The following is a 20,416-nucleotide window of genomic DNA, read 5'->3' as shown; positions in this document are numbered from 1 at the left end:
GGGTCCACCAGAGCATCACTGGATGACAGAGCCAAGGGCAGAGGAGATCCAGGGTGGGAGAAATAGGAGTAGAACAGGTAAGAAAGGTTGAGCAAACTCTCTAATCAATCACCAGACATAGAAAGAACATGAGTTGTCTAGAATGCGAGTATACCTGAAAGGGAGGGTATCCCCTTCTGATACATGCTGTTGGGTCTCGGATGGATTCGTTTGAATGGTGTGCTAGGTCCAGTGTGTACCTGTGTTCAGTGGCATCATCAAATTGGTACCTTGAAATTGACCATAATGGGAGCATTTATACCATAGAAATCAGCAAAGACTACAATCAGTCTCACCCAGAGACCTGGTTTAGCAGCGTACCACTGGCTGGCAGAATTCACAGGTGATTGGATACAATACTGCAATGGGCCATAATTCCAAAACATATAATTTTATTGTAAAAATTGTTCCAGGGTGTTTCATAGCAGCAGTCTTATTATTATAATAGATGGCTGGCACAGAGCTGAGACTGTGCAGCAAGACTGATAATCCATGTTAGTTTACCTTGAAAATATATCAGAAATTTATATTTACATTTGTGTCACCTTCCTTAAAAGAAGCCATGGTGAAAATATATTACAAGGGTAAGAATCAGTAATGTGGTCTCAAGTGGAACTGCACAGCCATCAACTACAGTGTGCATCTGTGGCCATACAGTATTTGTAGGCTAATAGAAAGTCAGACCTTTTTCCGAATTCAAAAGTACAAATTGATTCTATCACTTTTATTGATTATAAGCCTTGAAAGCTGCCGTAATAAAGACATAAGGTATTGTGTTACTATACAGTTGAATATTTCCATGACAATATAAAAGTGACTTTTATATATACATATATATGTATATATGCACATATATACATATATATGTATATATGCACATATATACATATGTGTGTATACATATAAAAGTGATTTTTATATATACGTATATATGTGTGTGTATATATACATATATGTGTATGTGAATATGCAAAAGTGATACACACACACACACACCATGGAATACTACTCAGCCACAATAAAGAATGAAATAATGTCTTTCACAGTAACATGGTTGAAACTGGAGGCCTTTATCCCAAGTGAAATAATGCAGAAACAGAAATTCAAACACCACGTATTCTCACTTGTAAGTGGGAGCTAAACATGGACATATACAGTAGAATAATAGACATTGGAGACTCTAAAAGGTGGGAAGGTGGGAGCAGGATGAGGGTTGAAAAATTATCTATTGGGTACAGTGTTCACTATTCAGTGACAGCTACACTGAGAGCCCAGACATCACCAGTATGCAATATATCTATGTAACAAAACTGCATGCGTGCCTCCTAAATGTAAAGAAGTTTTTTAAAAAAGAAAAAAACCCCACAGCATCAAGAGGCAATGTGGAAATACTTACTTGAGTTCAAGTGTTTACAGGTTTCCCCCCATCTCTTGAAGTATTGGAAAGAAACCGCTCAATTAGAAAACCTTTCCTATGATGGATTTCCATAGAGTGTGGTCAGCTTTCTGGGAATATTAGACTGGGTTCAAGAATTTTGAAATCTGAACTTCAGACTTGCTGGATTTCCATTTGGTTTCAGATTTTCTTTCAAATGTTTTTTTGAACATTGACTCAGCATTCTCAAGGAATCAAAATATAATAGTAAGGGTATACTATGTAACAGGTATTCTATGTAAAGTACATGCATCTGGAATTCATTTTATTCTAAAAGAACATACTTTGAATGTTAAACCAAGTGTAAAGCACTCCAATATAGTTAAATGAAGATTTGGGAAATCTTTTGCTTGAATTATAATTCTTAATTATTTGAATCTTTTTTCTCCTCCCAAATATTTTAAAATTCCTTTTGATAACCAAGACTTTGAAATTGAATAGGATTCAGGTGTTTCCAGTCACTCATCTGATACTCAGAAAATTGTTTCTTTTCTCCCTCTTCTTTATAGCCTTCCTTTTACCCTTTTTGAACACATACTACTAAATGCACACATTCTGAAAGCTAAGACGAGCTCCTTTTCCACAGCCCTTGCCCTTGATATCAACACCATGGCAAGCTTTCCCCCACCCAGATTCCTTTTTAGCCACAGTAACCAGAAGAGTTTAACATCCGCCTTTACCTTTCTCTCTTTCTTTGGTCTTCCAGCCAGGTCTGACCTATAAATTGAGGCAGGCTTTACAGCTGGGTCAATAAAGGGCGGGGAGAAAAATGAAATGGGTTTCCTATCATTTTTCACAAAGTTTGAAAAACAGAGTTGGCAAGGAGGAAAAAAATAAAACAGGAAGCTGGATTGCACGTATAAATTAAATATTTTCACCCTAACCCTTTTTAGATAGCCCAGAGGTATTAAAAACGTGTGTGTTTTGGATGGCCTCAGCAAGCATTCCAACAGTAAATGGCTTCCTGTTCAGCATGTTCGAAGTCAGGCTGTCTTTTGGGGTTGGTTTAAAAATATGTGTGAAATATGTACTTTTATTTTGAGCCAAGTCAAATGTTTTCAATCATCCCCCCTTACTTTGCTGCTTCTCTCTTCCCATCCTATTATTTCTTGCCCCTCAGACAGTAAAATATACCCCCAAACATGTTTTTTGTTTTTTTTTTCCCAAAAGGAAGTTTAGTGATTAATTATGAGTTACATGTAAACATATATTATTGCCCTCAAAGGTATTCACCAAGAACCTGGCCAGTGTCATTCCTGGCTAGCCTTCTTGAGTGTTAGATCTTGGCGAGTAGAAGTTAGAGAAGCATGCAAAGAAACCAAGTATTTGGCTTAGGCACAACAGGGAACCAATGGATAATTGAGGGTGAGAAATGGCCTATAACTTTTTACCCCAGCGGTGATGAACCTATAATTCCCAAATTGTTTGTGTAATTTTCTATTTCTACCACATCAGTGACAAATATTATTTTGTACTGCATGTTCCCTGTGAATTTTTTTTTTTTTTCATCAGCAAGGTCCAGTTAGGATGCCTGAAAGAAAAATAGCATACCTGAGGCCATCATACCTAGCAAGAGAGACCACAGATGCACCCAGGAGGAAAAATATAGACTTCTAGTGGAAGCCACGGAGTCCCATTGAAAAATGCAACTCGGCTGTTGATAGACTTTAAAAATATACGTCATGTGATCTAATTAGAGGAAACCCTTAGATATTCACATTTGACATCAAACTGTCAAGGAACCTTCTATATTTGGCATAGTCTACGGAGACTGCAAATGCTCCTCTCTGTAGAAGGCCTGAGATAGGCTTCCCCTCATATGACTGGGCCTGTTTAAATTCAGAGTGTTCTTAATTATATTTGCTAACGGTACTAGGTGTTAGAGTTAACCATTCTCATAGTTTAAAATATTTTTAGTGTAAGAGGTCATCTCTTTTTTTTTTTACTCTTATGGGAATTCTATGGCTTGTGTTGGATTGAAAAGAAAGCCAACCTTTCCAAATACATGTCTAAGGATAATTTATTCAAAGAATGTCTCTTAACATGTGATTCCAGGTTTTTGGTGTTTGCTGTTTTCAATCAGTCTAACTCAGCAAACACTTATTAAATTATTGACTGCGCAAAGCTCAATGCTAGGTGCTGTTTGCAGAATGTTAATGACCTGGAAATAATTCACATTGTCAAAGTGCAACACCCTTTTATTATTAAAAAAAATAAAAATAAAAAACTCTCAGAAAACTAGGAATATAAAGGAACTTCCTCAACATGGCAAAGGGTATTTATTTTTTAAAACCCCACAGCTAATATCATACTCAATAGCAAAAATCTTAAAACTTTCCCCATAAAATCAGGAACAGAACAGGACCCTAGTGTTATCTCTGCTCTCCAGTGTAGTTCTGGAAGTTCTAGCCAGAGCAATTAGATGAGAAAAAGAAATGAAAGGATTCAAACGGGAAAGGAAGAAGTAAAACTATCTGTGTTCATAGATGACTTGATCCTATATGTAGAACTCCTACAGAATCCACAACAAGGCCACTAGAGCTAATAAACAAATTCAGCAAAGCTACAGTTGCTCCATTCTTTCTTCATATTTCAGCACTTCAGTGTCCTCATTAAATATGTGGAATGACTTGTCCTTAGGGAAATACTGGATGTTTAAAAATGTAAGGGCTGGGCACAGTGGCTCCCATCTGTAATCCCAGCACTTTGGGAGGCCGAGGTGGGTGGATCACGAGGTCAGGAATTCTAGAATGGCCTGACCAACATGGTGAAACCTTGTCTCTACTAAAAATACAAAAATTAGCTAGGTGTGGTGACACGTGTATGTAATCCCATCTACTCAGGAGGCTGAGGCAGGAGAATTGCTTGAACCCAGGAGGCGGAGATTGTAGTGAACTGAGATCACGCAATTGCACCCCAGCCTGGGCAACAGAGTGACTCTGTCTCAAAAAAATAAAATAAAATAAAATAAAAATAAGGTCTTATTTTGGATCATCAAAAATAAGTTAATTTACTGTCCCCATATTCAGTTGCATGCATGAAATTTTCTTGAGACTATTTTGGCAGTAGGTCAAATTTTGTTTAAATTCCAAGTACTTATAAATTTAGTAGCACATTAAGTATCATTATGCTTTGAAATAGATTCATTTATTAGGTTGGTTATCTGTGATGCTTAGTAAAAAAAATAGAGAATAGTGACCATCACTGGCAAGGTGGAGTCTGGAGGGAGCCACAGAGAAAGGTGAGGCTTTAAAGGAAGGTGAAGAGAAAAGGGGCAGAGGAATCAACAAACAAAAGACACCACAGATCCTCACTGTTTATTATGGTATAGTCATGAGACACATCTGACTATGTTTTTTTTTTTTTGGTGGGGGGGCTTTTTTGTTGTTGTTTTTGTTTTTTGAGATGGAGTCTCTGTCACCCAGGCTGTAGTGCAATGGCACAATCTTGGATCACTGCAACCTCTGCCTCCAAGGTTCAAATGATTCTTCTGCCTCAGCCTCCCAAGTAGTTGGGATTACAGGCATGTGCCACCATACCTAGCTAATTTTTGTATTTTTAGTAGAGACGGATTTTACCATGTTGGCCGGGATGGTCTTGATCTCCTGACCTCGTGATCCACCCACCTCGGCCTCCCAAAGTGCTGGGATTACAGGCATGAGGCACCACGCCTCGACAAAATAAAGTTTAAAACAAAGTTCTTTAGTGCTTCAGCCACGTATTTGTTTACCACATGTCTAGTGATTACTGTTTTAGGCATCATGGATATAAAACATTGTCATCATTGCAGAAAGCCTGTTGAGCATTGCTGCTTTAGGCAGTATTTCGTCTCTATTTTATTCAACAATATATGGTTAATATAGTTTCTTGTTAATGATGATCTCAAATAAAAATTAAAAATGGAATAATATTTAATCCCATTAATCTATCATGATTTTCAAAAGTCAATTATTACAAAAATAGCTTTTTTATAACTTTTTATTATAATCATGACTATTAGTTTTAAAAAAACCCAAGTACCAGAATTTTGTCCTCAGATTATCTATTTAGTATAAATTCATAGAAATAAAATGCCTGAATCCAATGCTGTAAACGTATTTTTTATAGCTTTTGATATGCATGGCCAAATTCCTCTTCAGAAAGTGTATCTGTTTACATGCCCTAAGCAGAAGAGACAGGAGAGTCATTTAATTTCAAAAGAAAAACAACTATACAATAAAGACCAAAAACAAGACAAAACAGAATAGTAGCATAGCTGCCTCTGTGAAGAATAGAACTTCAAATTTGGATAGGAATAAGTTGTGAGTAGCTATGTTGCAATACACAAGAAAAATAATAATAATAAATAGCAACCACTTTTATAATATTCCTATGTGGTAGGCACTGTTTAGCATTTTATATATTTACTTCATCCTCACCATAGCTTTGTAAGTTAGTTACTACCGTGACCTCCATTGCATAGTTAGACAAAATGGAGGCACCTGGATTAAAGGAACTTGCTTGAAGTCACACAGCTAAGCAGCGAACCTAGGACTGGAATTCACCTGTGTTCATCCAAGCTGATAAGCATGCGAGAGTCCATGTTTTAACCACTATACAATATTGTCTCTCAACCATTTTTTCAAATCCCAGTGGGATTGTGGGATTGTAGGTGGGATCATGTCCCCTCTCATATATATATACACACACACACACACACACACATATGTTCTAATCCCCAGTACTTCAAAGTGTGGCCTTATTTGGAGATAGGGACATTGCAGATATAATTGCAGACATACTTTGTTTTATTGACCTGTGCTTTATTGAACTTCACAGATAGGGCATTTTTTACAAATTGAAAGTTTGTGGCAACCCTGCGACAAAGCAAGTATATCGACCATTTTTTTCCAACTACATCTGCTCATTTCATATCTCTGTGTCACATTTCGGTAATTCTTGCAATATTTTAAAATTTTTTCATTGTTATTATATTTGTTATGGTGATCTGTCATCAGTGACCTTTGATGTTACCACTGTAATTATTTTGGAGTGCCACAAACCGTGCCCATATAACACGGCAAACTTAATCAATAAATCTTGTGTATTCTGATTGCTCCAATGACCAGCTCCCCATCTCTCTCCCTCTCCTTGGGCCTCCTGATTCCCTGAGACACAACAATATCAAAACTAGGCCAATTAATAATACTACAGTGGCTTCTAAGTGTTCAAGTGAAAGGACGAGTCTCGTGTCTATCACCTTCAATCAAAAGCTAGAAATGATTAAGCTAAGTGGTGAGGAAGGCATGTACAAAACCAAGAGATGCCAAGAGCTAGGCCTCTTCTGCCAAACAGTGAACCAAGTTGTGAATGCAAAAGAAAAATTATTGAAGGAAATTGAAGGTTCTACTCCCGTGAACCCATGAAAGATAAGACAGTGAAAAAGCCTTATTGATGATATGGAGAAAGTTTTAGTGGTCTGGATAGATGATCAAACAAGCCACAACTTTCTTTTAAGCCAAAGCCTAATTCAGAGCAAGGTCCTAACTCTCTTCAATTCTGTGAAGGCTGAGAAAGGTGAAGAAGCTGCAGAAGAAAATTTGGAAACTAGCAGACATTGGTTCATAAGATTTAAAGAAAGAAGCTGTCTCTGTAACATAAAAGTGCAAGGTGCAGCAGCAAGTGCTAATGTAGAAGCTGCAGCAGGTTATCCAGAAGATCTAGCTAAGATCATTGATGAAGGTGGCTACACTAGACAACAGATTTTCAATGTAAAGGAAACAGCTTTCCATTGGAAGAAGATACCATTTTGCACTTTCATAGCTAGAGAAGAGAAGTCAGTACCTGGCTTCAAAACATCAAGGGGTAATCTGACTCTCTCATTAGGGAATTATGAATCTGGTGACTTGAAGTTGAAGCCAGTACTCATTTACCATTCTGAAAACCCTGGGGCCCTTACGAATTATGCTAAGTGTACTCTACTTGTGTTCTATAACTTGAATGATAAAACTTAGATCATAGTGCAATGTTCACACAACATAGTTTACTGAATATTTTAACTACTGCCCAGGAAAAAAAGATTTCTTTCAAAATATTACTGCTTATTGAGAATGCACATGATCACCCAAGAGCTCTGACGGAGATGTACTAGATTAAGGTTGCTTTCATGCCTGCTAACAATGTCCATTTTGCAGCTGATGGATCAAGGAGTAATATTGACTTTTGAGTCTTAATATTTAAGATTTTCATTTTGTAAGGCAATAGCTGCCATAGTGATTCCTCTGATGGATCTGGAAAAAGTAAATTGCAAACCTCTGGAATGAATTCATTTTAGACACCATTTAGAACATTCATGATTCATGAGAAAAGGTCAAAATATCAACAGTAACAGGAGTTTGGAAGAAGTTGGTTCCAACCCTCATAGATGACTTTGAAATATTAAAGACTACAGTAGACGAAATAACTAACTGCAGATGTAATGGAAATAGCAAAATAACTGGAATTGGAAGTGGAGCCTAAAGATGTGACTGAATTGCTGCAATCTCATGATAAAACTTTAATGGATGAGGAGTTGCTTCTTATGGATGAGCAAAGAAAGTAGTTTCTTGAGATGGAATTTACTCCTAGTAAAGATGGTGTGAACATTGTTGAAATGACAACAAGGGATTTAGAATATTACATAAACTTAGTTGATAAAGCAGTGGTAGGGTTTGAGAGGACTGACTCCAATTTTGAAAGTTCTACTGTGGCTAAATGCTATCAAACAGCATCCCATGCTGCAGAGAAGTCTTTCATGAACAGTGACAAACTTGGTGTGCAGGTTATTGATGAAGCAAACATCATTGCTGTCTTATTTTGAGAAATTAACACAGTCACTCCAATCTTCAGCAACCACTGCCCTAATCAGTCAGCATCCATCAACACAGAGGCAAGATCCTCCACCAGCAAAAAGACCACTTGCTGAAGTCTCAGACGATCATAAACACTTTTTAGCAATTAAGTATTTTTAAATTAAAGTATGTACATTGGTTTTCTTAGACATAGTGCTATTGCATACTTAATAGACTGCAGCATAGTGCAAACATAACTTTTATATGCAACAGGAAACCCCAAAAATTGTGTGACTTGTTTTATTGCAATATTCACTTTATTGTAGTGGTCTGGAATCAAACCCTCAGTATCCTTGAGGTATGCCTGTAGTTTAGAAAAGGCCATACTTGAGTAGGATTGGTTCCTATTTCAATTTGACTGGAGTCCTTATAAGAAGACGGCCGTGTGAAAATATACACAGGGAGAATGTTGTGTGATGACAAAGGCAGAGATTGGAGTTATGCAGCCGCAAGCCACCCAAAGCTAGAAAGAAGTGAGGAAGGATTATCCTATAGGTTTCAGAGGGTGCCTATACCTAAACTGATACCCTGGTTTTGTACCTTCTAGCATCCAAAGCTGTAAGACAATAAATTCCTGTTGTTTTAAAGCCACCAAGTTTGTGGTACTTTCTTATAGCAGCCTAAGGAGACTAATACACCTGGTGACTTAACGGGTGTTCCAGTGCCCAACCAACCACCCAGTTAGCTCATGAACACATCTTGCCTACTCCTCATCTGTGTCCTCTCTCATTTGTCAGATACCTGCATGGTGCCCAGTCACATGAGCTGAAGGCCAAAAACAATATGCTTGCTGCTGCTTCTGTACGCCTTCGAAATATCAGAGAACACCCTGACTGACTCACAAAGTGAATATTTCATTGAATTTGCCAACATTTTGTTAAGTTTCTGGGAAGCTAATAATTGTATATTTGTCTTCATTTTGGAGGGGCAGTGATTCACTAAGACAGTATGAACTATGCTGGTATCATGTAACTGTATTTAGATTTGTCTAGCTTGTGGGAAAAACTGTAAGGGCTCCAAACAACTGTAAATCATCAATGAATTTGTCCTTTGTCCCAATTTTCATTTCCATATTTAAGCATATTACAGTTTGTCCAGTTTTGGAAAATCAGTTGCTTCTTGGCTTGAAAGAAAAATGAAAACCAAATTTATGGTTTACTCCATATTCATATTCTGATTTTGAAAATGTTATCATAATAGAATAACTGGAAATGATTTTATCTTGAATGAAGTCTTGAAAAATGATTTTTTTTTTTTTTTTTTTGAGACAGGGTGTCTCATTCTGTCGGCAGGCTGGAGTGCAGTGGCAGGATCACATCTCACAGCAGTCTCGACTTTCCTAGGTTCAGGTGATTCTCCCACCTCAGCCTCCCAAGTAGGTGGAACTACAAGCAAACACTATCATGCCTAATTAATTTCTTTATTTTTTGTAGAAACAGGGTTTTGCCATGTTGCCCAGGCTGGTCTCAAACTCCTGGACTCAAGCAATCTGCCTGCTTTGACCTCCCAAATTGCTGGGATTACAGGCGCAAGCCACCATGCCCAGCGAAATATGATTTCTTAGTTTTCCTTTTATACTATCAGGAGAGAAGAATAGAGGCGTGTCAGGAATCTCACAGGAAATCTTGCTCTCTAGCACACCTTTCCTTCATCATCTGTTTAAATCCCTGATTCATTCTCCTCCCCTGAATGAATACCCTCTAGAGCTTGTGACTGGTTCCTGAAACTCCAAAAGCAATCCAGTTTGTTGTTGTTGTTGTTTTGTTTTGTTTTGTTTTGAGACAGAGCCTCACTCCGTCACCCAGCCTGGAGTGCAGTGGTGTGATCTCAGCTCACTGCAAGCTCCGCCTCCCAGGTTCAGGCCATTCTCCTGCCTCAGCCTCCCGAGTAGCTGGTACTACAGGCGCCAGCCACCACGCCCGGCTAATCTTTTTGTATTTTTTTTTTTTTAGTAGAGACAGGGTTTCACCGTGTTAGCCAGGATGATCTTGATCTCCTGACCTCGTGATCCGCCCACCTCAGCCTCCCAAAGTGCTGGGATTATAGGCGTGAGCCACCGTGCCTGGCCAGCAATCCAATTTTTAATACTGGGCATTGTTTTCATCTGGCAGACATGATTTAAAATGCAAAACTAGTAGTAGCTTCTTTACAGTGCCTTTATTGTGCCAAGCACTGTGCTAAATGCCTTTCTGTCTATCAGTGCACTTGGACTTTAAAAAAACTCTGTGATAAGTAGTGAGATAGGTATTGATGAACAATCTGAAGCTCTGATTACTTTATGTTACAAAGTCTAGTAAATGGTATTTTGGATTTCACATCCAGGGCTGTCTGAATCAGAATGCACTTCCACACCATGAGCTCTTCTGCTTTCCTGGAACCAGAGTATGGACAGCAAAACACTGGGGGGCCTGAAATGGGAAGCAGGAAGGTGTCTAAATCGAGAAAAGAGAGAAGAGCATTAAGGACAGACTTATAATTTTGCCTGCAGCTTTCCCTGAATCTTTTACACTCTGTCTAGCCACTAGCTACATGGGACTATTGAGCACTTGAAATGAGTCTGATGCAAGTTGAGATGTGCTAGAAGCATATAATGCACACTGGATTTTGAAGACTGAACATGGAAAAAACAATGTCAAACATCTCATCATATTTTCATGCTGATTACATGTTAAATGATAATATTTATTTAGATATTTTGGGTTACATAAAAATATGCTATTAAAATTGATTTCACCTGTTTCTTTTTACTTTTTCAAAATAAATTTTTCCTTTCCTCTTATTTTTAAAAAATTTTCACGGATACATAATAGTTGTACATGTTAATAGAGTACATGTGATATTTCGATACAAGCAAATAAAGTGTAGTGATCCAATCAGGATAATTGGGATATCTATCACCTCAAATATATATCTTTTGTTTGTGTTAGGAAACTCAAATTCCACTCCTCCTATATTTATTTTGAAATATACAACAAATTATTTTTAACTATAGCTGCCTTATTGTGCACTGAACACTAGATCTTATTCCTTCTATCTAATTGTGTTTTTGGAGCCATTAACCAACCCCAAGGAACTCAAGCAACTCAATAGCAAAGCCAAATAATCTGATTAAAAAATAGGCAAAAGATCCAAACACATATTTCTCAAAAGAAGACATGCAAATGGCCAAGAGACATATGAAAAAATGCTCAACAACACTAATCATCAGGGAAATGTAAATGAAAATCACGGTGAAATATCATCTCACCCTAGTGAAAACAGCTTTTATCCAAAAGTCAAAAAATAACCGATGCCAGTGAGTATGTTGAGAAATGAGAATGCTTCTATACTGTTGGTAGGAGTGTAAATTAGTACTGGCCACTATGGAAAACAGTATGGAGGTTCCTCAAAATACTAAAAATGGAACTACCATATGATCTAGCAATCTCATTGCTGGGTATATATACAAATGAAAGGAACTTAGTATATCAAAGAGATATCTGAACTCCCATGTTTATTGCAGCACTATTCACAATAGCCAAGATACAGAATCAACCTAAATGTCTATTGATGAATGAAGGGATGAAGAAAATGTGTGGTACATAAACACAATGAAATATTACTCAGCCATAAAAAAGAATGAAATCTTGTCATTTGCAAAAACATGGATGGAACTGGGGGACATTAAGTGAAATAAGCCAGGCACAGAAAGACAAATATTGCATGTTCTTACTCAGATGCAGGAGCTAAAAAAATAAACTCATGGAGTCAGAGTAGAGTAATGTTTCTTTTTACTTCCTAAAATGTGGCTACCAGAATTTTTACATATGTGACTCCCATTCTATTGCTATTGGACAACACTGCTTTAGATGACTAGATAAACTAAACAATCTGAATGGTGTAAATTTAAATGAAAAAAGAAAATACAATTTAACTTTTAAAGAAAGGTTACTGCAATTCAAAACTGATACATTGTTTTCAAAGTATAGAGTATACTGTTCTTATCTTCAAGATAATCCTGTTGTTCAAATTTTAAACCCAATTCCTAAAAACTAATAAAAGTGAGATGTGAACTGCATGTGAACGTTTTAGTCTTTCTGGTACATTGCTTGCAAAACTCTACTCAATCCTTCCCTCTTTTATTTGAGCTACTTAGTAGTTCCTTTACAGTAAGGGGTGGGATTTATTTCCCCTCTCCTTAAATCTCGATTGGCCTTGTGAATTTCTGCCAATAGAACACAGCATAAATGATGGTGTACCAGTTTTGGACTTAGATAACAAATCTTCCATTCTGTCTACTCATTCTTTTGGAACCTGCTCACTTTTCATGTGAACAGGCGCCCTGCTGCCCTGGAAGTTAAGAGACCATGTGGAGCAGAGATGAACTGTCCCAGATGAGATCATCAGTGTTAGTTTTCTATGGCTGCTACAACAAACTACTACAAATTTAGTGACTAAAATCACCACCAATTTATCATCTTACAGTTTATCATCTTACAGTTCTGTAAGGCAGGAGTCCAACACAAGTCTCACTGGACTAAAATCATGTATCACCTGGGTTGTGTTCTTTTTCAGAGGGAGGTTCTAGGGGAGAATCCTTTTTTTATTTTTTAAACTTTTCTAGCTTCTATAGGCTGCTCACATTCCTTGATTTTATAACCCCTTCCTTTCTCTTCAAAGCCAGCAGAAACAGGTGGAGTCTTTCTCACATCATATCACTCTGTCGTCTTCTGACTCTCTCTGGCACTTCTAAGGATGCTTGTTACTGCACTGAGTCCACCCAAATAATCCAGAGTAATGTTATTTTTGGATCAACTGATTAGCAACCTTAATCTCATCTGCAATTTTAACTCCCCTTTGCCATGTAAGGTAGTATATCCACAGATTCCAGGAATTAGAATGTGGACCGTGTGTGTGTGTGTGTGTGTGTGTGTGTGTGTGTAGAGGAGAAGAGTGGTCACTTCTCTTCCCACCATGCAGTCCTTGACCAGCCAGCACTTGACCACCAGAAGCTGATTGCAGATGCATAGTGAGTCTAGCTCTGAGCAGAACTCCTCAGCTGAGCCCAGCCACAATTGCTGGTCTCTAAAGTGATCAATGAGATAAAGGTTTGTTAAGTACCTTAAATAAAGATAGGGTGGCATGACATGAAATAAAGGGAAAACTAATTCAGTCTTTGAAAAGGCCCCCAAAATGCAAACTGACTCTTTATGTAAAATATTACACCATCAAGTTTCTCAAACAATCCTGATAATTTGAGGCACTCCGTTTTTATTTAACTATTTTATTAATATTTTTTGCCCTTCTTAAAAAAATATAATGGTGATCGTGTTGGGACAAACTGTTTCCCTACTGAGTTATTTGCAGTATAGGAAATTACCGTGTAGATCTCCCTACCAACATTCTCGATTCTGCTGTGAGAAGACCTCTCTGTCAACAAAAGGGGGACTTAATCTTCAAGTCCTTGATCTTTGAAGTAATAATGAGTTGTGGTCTGGGCTAAATTTTCATTAGGGAATAGACAATGTTTTTAAAAATCCTCTCAAGCTGTTTAATTATACTTTTCATTCTCTCTTAAGTAGATTCAACATGTAATTGTAATATGTTACTTATAGTTTGCCTCCAGTGGCATAGATCACATAGTCAACTTTTGGAGGATTCAACATTTTGTTTATCTTCAGGGGAAGGCCTGGATATGCCTCACAATGTAAATTCTCTGTTTCAACTGTGAAACGGAAAGGAAGAAGAGTGAAAGCAGCTTTCTGTTAGACGTAACATTTTAGCCTCCTGAGCAAAACCTCAGAGAAACCAGGACTCCTTAAAATAAAAAGTTTCAAATGGAAAATATGAACCAAGCAGAATAATTTCTAATTGAGACACATGAAGTTTTTAACCTTGCAATGTTTTTACCTTGTGATGTTTCATCCACGATCCCAAGATTTCCATTTCAAGTATTTACTAGCGTAATATGAAAGAGCAGTGGGTCAACATCATCAATTTGGTGGCAGAGTCTCATAAAACAGAGACTATCTGCCTATTAATAGCCTCATGCTGTAAAAGGTCCCCCAGGGGTGTGTGTGTGTGTGTGTGTGTGTGTGTGTGTGTGTGTGTGTAGAAAGGGGTTCTTCATTAACTGCAAAATTTATTGCTAAAGGTCCTGAAACTGGTAATTAATAAACAAAGGTAATTATTTGGCAACCTAACAAGATTCACACATTCAAAACTCTTGGAAATTTAAGGCACCTGCTAATGGTTTCCAGTGTAACAGTAGATCAGGGAAATATATTTAAGAATAAATCAGTTGCATCACTGAAATTTCTTGTTTTGCTTTTTCCTTACAATTTTTTTTAACTTTGTCATCATAAAGTTTCCTGTCTGAGAAAGACATAAAATAATTTACTTTGTTTTTGTTTTTTCCCACAGAAAGCAGAATGGGTCTGGAGTGGCCTATGAAATTTGGCGATTCTTGTACATTGTACGTTGCTTTCTTAATCATTATTATTATATTTCTGTTGGGAATCACGTAACCAGATATTGACCTCAGGAGGATATCACAAGGTCTTTTGAATTGTAAGTTAGGTAAAGGCTTCTTATTTTCTGACATGGCTGATTATATGTCCACTGGAAAACTGCAGTTCCTGCTGCAACACCGGAAATGGCTTTGCTGTCCAGCAACAACTAAACCATAAAGTATTTCACTCAGCTATCTGGGGCATTGGGGAGCACTGAACAAAAGTGTGTTTGTAGGGCTGCTGCCAGAGTCTGGTTTTTGTTATTAACTGGAACAAGATTAAGCAATTTCCATGTCAGCATGTGTCTGTGATGTGTGTCCACAGATGCATGTGTGCATATCTGCCCTCATAGACCAGTTGGAAAATTAAGTGAGAAGAAGCATATTTTCTTACTTATAATAAAAGGTTATTGTGCTTAGCTGGATTTTGTAAAGTGTTATTACCTCGTATATTTATACAATATTGATTCAATCAAATTAACTTAATAGGTGCAAATAATAGGTAAACCAAGACAAATGGGGAGATGAGAGGAAAAAACACATTTATTGAGCACCTACTATGTGTACACCTTCATCAGCATCATTGTCCTTAATACTGGCAACTACAGCTATCATATTTACCTCATATGGATAAGGAAACCGTTCAGGAAGATCAAACCACTTTATATGTCAGAGCTAGAATTCAGACTCAAGTGTGATTTCCATTCATGTGTCATGACCATGATGCCATGACACCTCTTCACCCAGTTGAAGTTCATAGTCAAGGCCACCGTGATGTTCATGAACATTTGCTGGCAATCTCGTGACGATGATGTAAAAGATTTTACACACAATTGTCAGAAATGATGCAAGAAAAAAAAAAGTTTTAAAAGGTATCTTCATGGAATTCATAGTCACAGAAATATTTGCATAAAAGGAGGCTTTTAATTATATTTTTAAAACTCTATACCCACTTATTTCTTGTGATGTTCATCAGGACTGGACTAGATGAATATGAGAGAGATAAAGCTGTCACTTAAGATTCCTGCTTAAAAGGATTTTATCAGTGTACTGGACACTAATGTTTTGACATGGTTTAATTTTAAAAATCTACTTCTTAAAAGAAAATAGTTTTAAAACAGCCTTTAAGGATAGGACTATAAGTATTGTCATTTGTAAAGTGTCATTTATTTTGAACATGTAAAATTCTTGGCCCTCAGATATCTTACATTTAATCCTTTTAACAACTCTGCATAGTAAGCAATAATTTTCTGATTCCACACATCGTTTTCTCAATCCTTGAATAAGGATTATTATTGAGGCTATTAAGAATGATTGCTAACATTGATTTGAACTAGAAATGTCAGAGAATGGACAATAGAATGAAAAACATGACAGTTTTGTTTTTTACTTTTTTTTTTTAATCACTGGGTTAGAATAGCAGAAGATAAAATTCAGAGAACAAAAAGTAATTTTCAGTGGTAATATGCTAACTGTATCAAGAGTAGCAGGAATGATACTATCAAGGAAGAAAAGAATAAATATTTCAGCAGACAATTAATCTATCTCAGGGCTAACAAATCTAAAACAAATACATCATCAATAATACTCTATTTCCATTTCCTGGCTGGAAAGAGCTACATGAGCATATGACTTTGAATTGTTTTGCAAGGCCAGGTGACCTGCAGCTGGCTCATGGTCAACTGCCAGAGTCTCACTGAAGATGTGAATACTGTTCATCTTTGCAGCTTTGTGATACATAGCTAAAGATCACAAATGTGTATGTAATGAGTCAGAGAGCAGCAGTTCATTACTTGAAGCCTTTGTCACATATGCATCATATGAATACTGAACGACAGTGATTTGCATGGAAAATCAGTTTAATGACAGAGAAACAAATACATAGTGAGTTTTCAATTTTGTGTCTAAAAAATGGATTCTAATCTCTTTTGTGCCGTTTATTGGCTGTGTCTGTTTTCCTAACAGTGGGATGTACATAAGGCTCTTGGGACAGGGTTATTGTATAAGCTAAATAAAAAGAGGCATGTAAAACATGTGGCATGGTGCCTAGAACAGAGTAAGGCATCAACTCGTATCTGCTATTAGTACTGATGTCAAAGGATATGGCATGCTGTTGTCTGGCTCCTCTTAAAAGGAAATTAAAACCTAAATTTGTCTCATGTGAGTATTCGTTTCATATGATCAACCCCATAAAGCCACTATGGGAAAACTAAATGGAGGGGGAAAAAAAAAAACAACAGCGTCTGACTTGTAGCTCCAGAGGAGCAGGATTTAGGTTTTGGGCTGTTCTCTTTGGTCCCTTTTAATCTGACCAACCTGGTGCTTCACCAGCACAAAACTACTTTCTCCCAAGGTTTTCATTTGCAGAAACAAGAAGACCCTTGAGACCAATAACTAGTTATTTATTTTTAAATGTTCTAAAATAAAAATAATAGTGTGAGGCTTTTGCTTGAGCTTTCTTTCTGAAATGACCCTTGACAGGAACTGGAAATAGTTCTTGTCAATGCCGCCATTATCTCTCTTGTGACCAAACGGGATGTGGGAGGTAGGGTGGAATTTCTGAGTTCTTTGTACATAGGAATAAAATGTCTGTCATTTAGTTAAAATAAATTATTGATTTTTAAATCAAATCAAAATATCGAGTCAAACAAACAGGTACTGTACTTGAATTTTCCCTTATTTGTAAGAACTGTTTTTCACTGCTTTATGAATAGTGGGGAAAAATAAGGGGATATAAGTAACAAAAACATGTTTTGGGCTTCATGAAACCCAGAAGGCAATTATAGGACACTCCGAAGAAAAAGTTTAAATTACCATCATTTCCCAGGAAAATAAATGATCCACTTTCTTGCCTTATCAGGTAAGCAAGCTGACAAAATGCTTTAAAAACAACTTTGGGATACTTAGTTTCCCTTTCCACTGGAGGACTGTGCACAAAGCTCAAATTATTCTTTCCATACCCCAGTGCTTTCTCCTCTTCCTGGGAACAAGGGTGTTAAGTGTCCCCAGCATCACTCAGATTGGGCTTGAGAAAGTCTTAGGAGCAAGACAAATGACTGGTTTTGCTTGAAGGGAAATAGAGAAAGCTGCGCATGAATTTAAGTGGAATAATGACAGATCACTTTAGCAGATCAAATGTTGATTTTCTCCAGGGATTAAGAGATGATTCAATTTGGGATTACTGTATTATTGCTTCTAGATCTGCAAAATATACATGCCCATGGCCTGAGAGTAAAGAAAGTAAAATAATGGGTAATATCACATACATTTCTTGTTTAAATTTCCTCCAAAGCTGTAATTGTTTCAGGAATAAATACCTCCTACTCAGCATGAAAATCTGGGGTTTTCTTGCTCTGGCTCCTATATACTTATCCTGTCTCTTTGGTGGTCTTTCTCTCCTTGCATGCTATATTTCATCAGAAGCAGTGACTTCACTGTACTACCCCAGAAATGGGCCTCTCTGCCTTTGAATCTCATACTCCTTTTGTCCAGAATGCTTCCATCTCCCTTATTTCCTTTTATTTCCTAGGTTAACTGATAAATCATCATTTAAAACATTCTACTTAGCCCTGAATCTGGGTTGTAGGTACTTTCTATGTGCTCTCAAAATATCTCTTTATTTTTCTCAGTCATTACGTTTATCATAGTACACTGTAATAATCAGTTTTGACTTTCATTTAATTGGTGCTAGGTGAGGCATGGTCAGTGGTCTATTTACAAAAGCTCCCTGGTGATTCTGATTCACAGCCAGGATTATGACCCACTGAACTGGACTGATAGCTCCATGAAGATAGGACAGTTGACTGTCTAGTTCACAGTTATAAGCCCATTTTCTAGCTCAGTGCCAGAAACACAGCAAATGCTCAAGACACATTTGATCTATAGATCAAATGTCTTTGTATCTCCAGTGTTTGCAGAATGTCAAGCACCATTGTTTGCTGAGGGAGTAAATGCATAAATATGTTAAATTCTACAAAGATCCCATACATTAGTAAATTATAGTCTTTGCTTTCACAAAGTTATAGTTGGATAGGAGTAAGGGTAATTGGAGAAACACCAAAAATTCTGATATTATCACTTTTGCATATTAACAATGAAAACATTTTCAGTGGTTGTAATGATTTCTTACTGAGAATATCTCTCATGGTGAGGATTTTTCTTTCTTTTGATGCAGACATTTCTTTCTTCTGAATGCAGACATTTTTAAAATAGTATGGCAAATGTTCAGTTGATTGAAGCTTTGAGCAAATTCTGTTTAAGTTCTTTGGCAAACTGTTTAAATCTTGTGAGGTCATTCCAGACCATTCGCCTTTCCCTGTTATGCACTGAGGCAGGAAATGTTTTCTCCTTTTTGAAATGAGCAATTCAAGGGGCTAGTAAAGAATGCACACGGTGCGACGTGCTATCAGCTCCCGCCAGCTGTTTACCGTGGTCTTTTTCATTCTCAACGGGGACATCAAGTTCTTTTGGATACTAGTTATGGTTTTAAACATAAGACAAAATAAACACTTCCTGTAGGGCTTCAGAGGGTAACTTCACTCAAGTCTTATCTTTCATTTTTCTTCAACGAAAAGAGGAAAAAGTAAGATTTGAGAGAGGATTGCTGTTTATCAGGTTATGCTATAGTCTGTTGGCACATTTTAAAAATTTCTTTTTGGATCCTGAAAGCAGTAAAACTCCTCACCTTAACTTTCCTCATCTCATATCACTTAATTTTTCATACTGAGAGTGATCATGGCCCCCACCCAAGGTCATCTGAGAACAATTGTACCTTAGTCATTGACATTCTTAAGATCTTGTTTAGAAGGGATTGTTTGGAGCCTTTGTAGTCTGACCTGAGTCATCCCAGACTGTGCCAGGGTGGCTAAAGAACTGAACTTTCCCCAAAGGAACTCTTGTTATTACAGAGAATCTCTAGGATGAAATACACAGTTAGTGCTCAGTGCACATGCACTTTGTCTGGAATTTACTGTCTGAACAGGGACAGACCATGACCTTTTAATCAGGATAGGCTTAGACTGAATTTTTTGTGCAAAGTAAATTTCCTTCTGGTAGAATTTACCAGAGAGGCCACCCTGTAGAAAGGTATGATGGCTTAGTGGGAAGACTATGAGCTTTGGAGTCAGACAGACTTCAGTTTAAATCCCATTTCCGCCACGTATTTCGTGAATTGGGTAAGACACTTAACTTCTTTGAAGCTCAGGTTTCTCATATATAAAATATGATAACCCACTCAGGGTGTTGCCATGAAGATCAAAAGAGTTAAGACAGATGTTGTTCTTGCCTCTGGATAGCACTGAATAGGTCCGTTTCCTTTCTGCTTCCTTTGCTTGAAAACTTGTCAATGAATTTCACTGGCTAATCTATACAAATATTTCTTATCTAAAAGAAATATCATGTCACTGATTTAGTCACATACACATTTTATTTAGAAATATCGGTTAAAACTATGCTATGTGCTGTAGAAAGAGAAAGAGTGCCTTCCTCTATTCAGATGTTATAATTAAAACTGATATAGCAAAATACATAGAGAGCAACAAACATTTGAATAAGGGAGAGTGGAAGAACATAATGGAAAAAGCA

Source organism: Mandrillus leucophaeus, unplaced genomic scaffold, assembly GCF_000951045.1.
Source record: "Mandrillus leucophaeus isolate KB7577 unplaced genomic scaffold, Mleu.le_1.0 Scaffold1007, whole genome shotgun sequence".
Taxonomy (NCBI): Eukaryota; Metazoa; Chordata; class Mammalia; order Primates; family Cercopithecidae; genus Mandrillus; species Mandrillus leucophaeus.
Note: the sequence above shows the minus strand (reverse complement) of the source record.